The following is a 9,202-nucleotide window of genomic DNA, read 5'->3' on the forward strand; positions in this document are numbered from 1 at the left end:
CTCGAAGATGTCATTCACAAAAGAGTTCATGATAGACATCGCCTTGGAGGAAACGCCGGTGTCAGGGTGGACCTGCTTGAGCACTTTGTAGATGTAGATGCTGTAGGTCTCCTTCCTCCTACGCTTCTTCTTCTTGTCTCCCTTGGCAATGGCCTTCTGGGCCTTGCCAGCCTTCTTAGCGACCTTTCCGGAGGTCTTGGGTGGCATGGCGGCGCCTAGTCAGACGGTATGTGCACAGTGTGGGAGCAAGCGAAAGACTGAATCGACATGGGGGATTTTTTTTTTTTTTTAAAGTAAGGTGGGTGAAGGAAGTGGGAGAAGGGGAAGGGGATGGAGGGAAAAAGGAAGGAAGGAGGAGTGGAAAGATGGTGGGCTGACCACCTCGCTTTTTTCTTTTTTATGATTTGTTATTTTTGTTTGTGGATATTTAATGTTTGTTTAATTGATTAATTAGTTGTTTGAGTATTTTTAATGTTTGTTTAACCCGCCCCGTCCCATCAATGTATGGGTACATTACCACGATTTGCATTTGCCAGTCCTGGCGACGTACCAGTACGTCGTGCAATTGCAATGTGCATAATTTCGACAATTTTCAAATTTCGCACTTGATTTGCGGTACGTATCCTCGCATGACCTTCCCCTACCTGCCACCAGGCGGGGACACTCGGCGACCCCGCGTGACCCGCGCTAACCCGCCACTCATCCACTCACCTGGTAGCAATGGTCCTGCTCAGACATGGCTAAGAGAGGTCTCTCAGACAGCGAAATTCAAGCCGCCCTGGACACCTTTACAGGCGACAATGATTCCCCACTAGACGATGAGGTTGTTGATAAAGATTATGTGCAGCCAGAGGAGGAAGAAACCACCAGCAGTGACGAGGAAGTTCCGTCTCCCAGGAAGCGGCAGTACGTGACTTACCGTGCTGCTACAGAGGGGCAGCAGGCAAAGAAGGCACGTACAACATCCTATCCCTATCCCCAACATGATTTGGAACCAGAATTCGAGGACGAGGACAAGGACGAGGACGAGGACGGAGCCGTGGGACGTGCTGCCACGTGGTATGGACTTGAGGTCAACACTCATCGTGGCCCAGAGCGCACACCACGTAGGACGAGCAGGTATGGGCCTAGCATTTTGTTTGGGGAGTTAGGAAGTGAAGTGGCGGGAGTGGGGAGTGAAAGGGAAAGTACAGGGAGGATTAGGGAAAGTGAGAGTGACGTGAGTGAGTCATTGCTCTCCCTACGTAGTGTGAGGCGCCGTAGTGTATCACGTGGGCGAGTGCAGGTGGGGTTGTGAGGGAGGGGGAAGGTGGGGAAGAACCACTCCCAAGCACGTCTTATGCTCCCCAATATCCCCTAACACGTGGTCGAGCTAGGGTGCGTGAGAAAGCACGTGGTGTTGTCATGGAGGGGGAAGGTGGGGAGGAACCACTCCCCAGCACGTCTTCCGCTCCCCAATATTCCCCTACTTTATCCGCACAGCCCCCTAATGTTCCTCAAGGCTGTAAGGGTAAGGGAAAGGGAAAGAGTAAAGGCAAAGGGAAGAGGAGTGACAGTGGGGAAGCCCTCCGCACTACTTCTCCCCCACCTCCCCAACCAGGATCTCCTCCCCACCCAGACGAAGGCGGTGATGGGGATGATGGGGACGAGGGATTTGTGGCGTGGAATTGGGAGGATGGGAGTGATTTTTCTCCCCTCATTCACCCCTTCACTGAGCAGGGGCGCTCTGGCTGCATTGCTCCAGGAATTCACCGTAATTCCACCAGGTTGGATTTTTTCCACCTGTTTTTTAGTGAGGCATTTGTGGAGCAGATTGTATACCATACCAACCTGTTTGCAAGCACCCAGCGCCTTGAGAGTGAAAGATTGGGAACAAGGAGTAGGCATTCTATCATCTATGATTACCCTGTCTCCCTTTCAGAAATGTTCTTATTTTTTGCCCTGGTCCTTTTGATGGGTATTATACGAAAGAACAGAATTCCTGCTTACTGGACTAGGGACCCTGTTATGTTTACCCCAGTATTTGGTCAAGTGATGAGCCGTAATCGGTTTCAACAAATTCTAAGTCGCCTCCATTTCTATGATGCTCATGATCCTGCAAATGCGAACAACACTGATAAAATGAGGCGAATTAGGTTGATCTTTGATCACCTGAGGCAAACCTTTCGTTCCTCATTCTATCCCTATAGAGACCTCGTCATAGACGAGAGTCTCGTGTTGTGGAGAGGCAATATTTCATTTAGGCAGTATATACCCAGCAAAAGGCACCGTTTTGGGTTCAAGATCTTTGTTATGTGCGACTGTAGGACTGGATATGTGCAAGACATAGTCTAATACATCGGTGCACAGACAGACTTAATAGAAGATCGAAGTATTGGACTGTCGGGAGCAGTGGTAAAGACGATGATAGAAGACTACCTTCATCGTGGTCACGTCCTCTACCTGGACAATTGGTACACTAGCCCTCTTCTCGCTCGTTATCTTCACACACATGAAACTGGAGTCTGTGGAACCGTGAAGGTGAACCGGCGTCACATGGCCAAGGTAGGGCGGAAACTTGCAAGGAATGAGGTTGTCTTCTTCAAAGCCAACAACATCCTTGCAACTGTGTGGAATCACAATAGAGAAGTAAGCCTATTGTCAACGGTTCACCGCCCCTTGATGCACCGTACTGATTCAGTTGATTACCGTAGCGAGAACAGGCGTCGTATTTGGAAACCTGAGTGTGTCATGGACTATAATATAAACATGCGCCTCGTGGACCAGTCAGACTCCATGATATCGACGGTAGAGTGTGTCAGGACCACGATGAAGTGGTGTAAGAAACTGTTCTTTCACTTGCTAGACATCACTGCTCTGAATTCCCACCACCTTCACGCCATGACAACCAGAGTTCAGGAAACATTTGGCGGGTTCGTGAGGGAGCTCACAAGAGAAATGTTTGCACGATATGCTGTAGAAAGGCCCCAACATCGCACCCGCACTGCCCCTATTGCACAAACTCCACTGAGAATATCCGGCCGCCATTTCCCCACTCCTATCCCTCCCCAGCCAAACAGACCTAGGCCCCAACGCAGGTGTCACGTGTGCAGCAATTCCCGGGTGAGACACGACACAGAGGAAGGACACCCGCTATGAGTGCGTGGAGTGTGACGTGGGTCTCTGTATTCACTCATGTTTCAGCGAATATCACACCTTGATGCAATTCTGATATGGTGTGAATGCGACAGGACGCTGAAATTATGAGGTAAATGCGACAGACAGACGCTCAGTGAAATTATCAGTCATGTTGATCTCTAAATATTAGTATAAAGTGCATACGGGTATAACATAAGTGCAAAAATTGTATGTAAGTGTATAAATATGCCGTAAGTGGAAACATACATAGCGAGGGTTTTATGATGCGATATTCTGTCGCTCAGTGCAATAAATACGGCCCGTAATTATATAATTATTATTATTGGAAATGCTTACGGGTATAATATAAGTTCAAATTATTGTAAGTGCTGAAATATATTCTAAGTCAAATATTCATAGCGTGTGTATAGAGATGCGATATCCTGACGCTCAGTTGAATGAATAAGGCACGTAATAGTGAAAATAAAAGTCAGCAAGTGGTAAAGTGTGTAATATATGTGAAGAATTAGTATATAAGTGTGTGAGTATTATGTTGGTCGAAACATTCATTGCGAGGGTATTTTCATGCGATCTTCTCACGCTCACTTGAATAAATAATGGCAGTAAGTATGTACAGTGCATTATAGGGGTGTAAACGTGTGTAATGTAAGTGGGAAATTATAAGTGGAGGGAATAAAGTAGATGATGAAACACGAGTGTTTGAGATCGTGGTTGCTACGTGAATATGCGCTAGCAGATCGCTAAATGCCCTCGTAATGAATGAAAATAATTGAAAACATTTACAGTGGTGGAGGAAAGGTTCTATGTAAAGGAAAAATAATAGAAAAGTGATAAAACAATTGGGTATGTTGAAATACGAGTCATAGCGAGTGCGCTTACTAAGCTGATGTGCGCTAGACTTACAGTATGCTGCATGTCATCATAATGAATGAAAACATCTGAAAACACTTACAAACAGTTGTAATTGGTAAAATGTCATTGAAACAGAAGTATACAAGTAGAAAAAATGATATGTTGACTGATACAAGAAACTTAGCATAGAGCATGTTACGACTCGGACCAAAATCGCTATGCCCGCGCGATGGTACAATGCTTATTTTTCATATATATGTGTCTGAAATCCATTATATTGTTACTGTTATTGTTTATTAGTTCAAATTCAATAAATATAGAGGTGTTGTGTGTTGTTTCTTCCAGTATTCCTTACCATAGAAAACGTGAGCGCCTGGCACGTCCATTACAGAATACGATACCTGGCTCGGGGGACCTCACCTGTATGGACCACTTATAGACCGCGGTAAGCCCTTTCTTCGTGATTTTCCTTCGTTTCTCAACCTAAGCGGAAGTTTTAGCCAAAAAAAAAAATTTCCGAAAAGGCTCGGGACTGGGGGATGTCGGAGGGGCGGAAAACCTCTGGACGTGACGGGTTAATTGATTAATTAGTTGTTTGAGTATTACTGTTATCACTATTATTATTGTCATTGTTATTTTTGTTGTTTCTGGCTAACTAGCTAGCTAGTTTGGTGTTTGTGCTTTAGCTACGGTAGGAGGATCGTGGTGTGAATTCTTAGTAGATGGGACTGGGGATAGTTGTAATGTTTTGTAAACTGCTTGGGAACCATTTATGGATGGATAGGTTTCCAGCGTCGATGGTATTTTTAAGGTTGGTGTTCAAGTCCGAGTTTCATTCTCCTATTTTTTGCCATATCGTTTTTGCTTGCAAGTATAGCCTGATGTTTAAGGCTTTAGTTTTGGTGATGTCGTGTATTTGTTCGGTGTTTAATGTGTAGGGATAGTGTTGGTTCGTGGCGAATCTGGGTGCTTTGTTTTGCATTATCTGGAGTGTCTTGAGTTGAGTGTTGCTGAAGGCATGTGTAGGTATGGGGGGATATTCTAATATGGGAAGGACCAGAGCTTTCACCAGGTGTGTTTTTATTTTGATGAGCATGTTTTTAAATCTGTAAAGCCTGCATAGTGCCCCTGTTGCCTTTTGTATACGGTCTTTTATGCTTCCAAGGTAGCCTTTGGAATTGATTCTGAACCCGAGCATCTTACATTCTTACTTAAACTCTACAATTTCATCGTTGATGACTAATGGCTCTTTACATGTGTTGGAGAGTTGGATTACCGAAATTTTGTTTATATTAGTTTGGATTTTCCATTTTGATTCGTAGGAGTTGATTCTCTCGACATCGAGTTTAGTTTTGTTGTTCATGATGTTTCTTGAGGGGCCAGGGTATTGTATGATTTGGGTTATGTCATTGGCAAAGCTGATGATGATGCCGTGTAAAGCTAGGGGGGTGTCGTTAGTGAAGATTGTGAAGAGGGTTGGGGATAGTACACTACCCTGTGGGACACTACAGCCCAAGACAAAGCTAGCGCACTCCTAGCTCAGACTTTGTCGGGTGAGGAGGTCTGGCCGATTTTTCTCGAGCTTTGAACTCTGGTTCATTTACTCGTGGCGATTTTCGTCCGTTTTCCTCGTTTTTTGCCTGTTTAGGACTTAGTCTCTGGCAATGAGGAAGAATTTTTGCTGTTTTCCAGGTTTTGTCTGGGACTTAGTCTCCGATTGCCTGGGTGTGAGTGGGAGTGTGTGTGTGTTTGTGACTGTGTGTGTGGGTGTTTTTTTTTTTTTTTTTTTTTGCCTGCCGTTAGTGTCCCTCACTGTAGTACGACGCCGAACCCTGAAGGGGTGCCGTTAGGGCACTTCCATGAAGGGGGGCCTTTAGGGCCTGGTTATAGGAGGCAGTGAGGGCGGCTCTGTTAGTTTAGGGAAGACCCGAAAGGGGCAGTGGCGGGGCCTCCCATCGCCCTTTAGAGGGCGGGGAGCATAGGTTGCCCGTCACTGTAGGGACCTTGGCCACTTTTGCTGTTTTTTTTGTTTGTTCTGTTTGAGTGGTTGTGTGTGTGAGGTGTGTGTGTGTGTGTGTGTGTGTGTGTGTGTTGACTGAGTTTTTTTTTGGCTGCTTCTGTGAGCAGGATGAAGGGATCCAGCATCCCTAGGCCCCAGGGGCATTCCCGCCTCCCGCTCCCTCAGTCGAGGCTCTCCAACCCGTGTCCTGCTACAGGCACGAAGCGGGAGCGTCACTGTTCTGGCTCGAGCTCCCACTCATCAGCTCACGAGGTTTCTTGTGATGACCCCTCTCTACCAAAGTCTACGGGAGTGGTACCTCACTCGCGTGGTGCCTATACCCGTTCCACTAAGGCAGCCCGCCGACATGAGGCTTTGGAGGAGGTTGCACCTGCTCCACCCTCTCTCTCTTCCACCAAGGGCACTTCAGCTTCCCTACGCGCAGTTGCCAGCCCTAATCCACTGCAAGGCACCCCCGTGAACCGAGCCTTCGGTCCGCAGCCTCGCGCTGCCACCTGCACACCCTCTTACGAGCCTAGGCTGGCTAGGTCTCCTCATACTCTCAAGCGGCTGGAGGTCCCATCGGAGGCTCCTGCTGCGACTCAGATCTCCCCCTCTGCTGATCCTGCTCTGCATGATGATGAGGGTTTCACCCCCGTGGTACGCAAGGGATCGAGGCGAGCTCGCCAGGGAAACGGCTCTTCTCCGGCAGTACGCACTGGGCCTCCCCTCAGGGGTCCCTCTGCTGCTCGTCCCTCCGTGTCAGTAGCTGTGCGTCCGCCGCCCCGCTCTGCATTCCCAGCTTTCCGTGTGCCCGTACAGGATGGGCATGCGACGAGTTACGACGCCGTGGCTGCACTAGAGCGTCACCTGCCAGGGCTACGCTGCTCCAACCTCATAGGTCGGGATGGAAGCTCGGTGTTGGTGCCGAAGGACGAGGGAGCCTACGACCTCTTGAGAACAGCTCTGCAGGACGAGGCCTGCCCTGTCAAGCTAGCCGAGCTGACGCCCGGCCAACAGTCTACGAAGGCGGTTGTCATGGGTTATCCCTTGCGAATGCCTATGGAGATACTGCTCCAGCACCCTCAGGTCGAAGAGGCAACCCGCTGCCAGAAAGCGCGGACCAGGGAGGAGACTCGACAGGTCATCATCACCCTGCGGGGTCCTCTGATCCCTGCGATCGACCTGGGGAACTGGGGAGAATATCACCTTCGCCCCTTCACCCCGGAGCCACTCCGTTGCTACCGCTGCCAGTGCTACGGGCACCACCGTGCCAACTGCAACCACCCCGTCATCTGCGGCATGTGCAGTGGCGCCCACGACACGGACGAGTGCCTGCAGCGGTTCAAGGCAAAGCAACCAATTGCGGCCAAGTGCCCGAATTGCTCAGGACGACACCATGCCTGGCACCCCAGTTGCCCCGCGAGGGTTCTACGAGTGAACCAGGGTCGAGAGAGGCAGGTTGCTTTTGTTCAGGAGAACCAGGCTACCAGCGCCACTCCAGCTCCCCCCGGCACTTTCATCTGGGGACAACAGTGCCGCCCTCTCATTCAGCGCCCACCACCTCTCAGCGACCAGGAGTTCCCTCCATTGCCCTCAGCTCTCACTGTGGTCCAGACCACAGTGGAGGTCCACCGCCAACAGCCACCTGTCTCACCACCACTTCCCACTCTAGCGACCAGTCAGCCACTGACAATTCCGCCACCAGTACCTGGCTCCACACCCAGTCCACCCACTGCTCCTGCTTCACCAGTCCTCGCGTTCACGGCGGAGGATCTGCGGGACCTGGGCTCACAGATTGCAGTGGCTGTTGCCCAAGCAGTGTCCCTCAAACTGGGGATCACCCTCAAGGCAGCCTCAATCGCCTCTGCAGCCAATCGCATCGTCGATCGTGTGATCGCCAGAAAGCTGCATGGTCCTGACACCCGTCCTGCCCCTCGACGTCCGGCTCACTCAACAGGGGGACCACGGACTCCCCCACACAAGCCGGCTCGCTCTTTCAAGCGAGCCAAGCCCAGGAAGGCCGCTGCCCTGTCTTCCACCCCTCAGCAGAGTCGGCCTCGCCCCCTTCCAGAGCAACAACCGATGCCCGTCGTGGCACCCTCGACAGCCATGGCCTCACCTCCGTTGCTGGAGGACGTCCGTCTCTGTCTGTCTCCGGACAGCGGGACGGCTCCCTCCTTTGACTCCTTCAGTGGAACTGTTTAGGAGCACGGCACAAGCTCCCGCTTCTTTAGGAGGCAGCCAACAGGGATCGTCCCCATGTCATCCTACTGCAAGAAACCATGCTCCCGGATAGTTCCACTTTTCTCCCTCGGGTTACACCACCCATCTCCTCCCGTATGTTCGTGGCGTCACACGAGGATGTGCCGTTCTGGTCCAGGACCACATTGCATGCACAGATTGTGACCCTCCTCCTTTCTGTGGATCTGATGTGGAGGTCCAGGGCGTGGTTCTGCACCTGGCTACGTCACCCCTGACAGTATATAATGTATACCGGAGCCAGAGAGGCACCCTGGAGTTGGGTGATCTGTTCTCCCAGGCTGCCAGGGGAGCCGTGTATATAGGGGGTGACTTTAACGCCCACCACGCCCTTCAATCATCGCCTCTTCAGTCCAATGAAGCAGGACGGCACATTTCTTTACTTCTGGAGGAGATGGGTGGTGTCTCCCTCTTAAACGACATGACAGAGCCCACCCATACTGGGGGAGGTCGCCTCGACCTCTCCTTTGTCTCAACCCCACTGTCAGGCCTGGCGTCATGGTCACTCCACCCACACCTTGCGAGTGACCACTTCGCTATTCTTGTTGGCTTGCCTCTCGCCCCCCTCCCCCCTCCCCCTCCCCCGCCTCCCACACCACGGTGGGATCTACGCAAGGCGGATTGGGCGGCCTTTGACCGTGCTCTCATGGCGGCCTTTGCAACATCTTCTCCCGCCTCAGACCTCGAGAGCCTGGCAGATCAAGCAGCAAATATTTTTTCGCACGCTGCCTCTCTTGCCATTCCATTGCAGCGGCGCTCGGCGAGATGCTACCGGGACGGCTGGTTTTACTGCGACAGGGTCAGGGAATTGAACCAGAGGCTGAATGCAGCACGCAGGCAGTACCGGCGGCGCCGAACATCTCCGCACCGCCGGTACCTGGTTGCTGTGACTCGGCATGTGGTCTCTGAAAAGCGTCGCCTTAAAGAGGAGGCGTGGATCAGATGGTGTCG

This window comes from Coenobita brevimanus, chromosome 117 (genome assembly GCF_032717465.1).
Source record: "Coenobita brevimanus isolate Jiangsu-jjx chromosome 117, ASM3271746v2, whole genome shotgun sequence".
Lineage (NCBI taxonomy): Eukaryota > Metazoa > Arthropoda > Malacostraca > Decapoda > Coenobitidae > Coenobita > Coenobita brevimanus.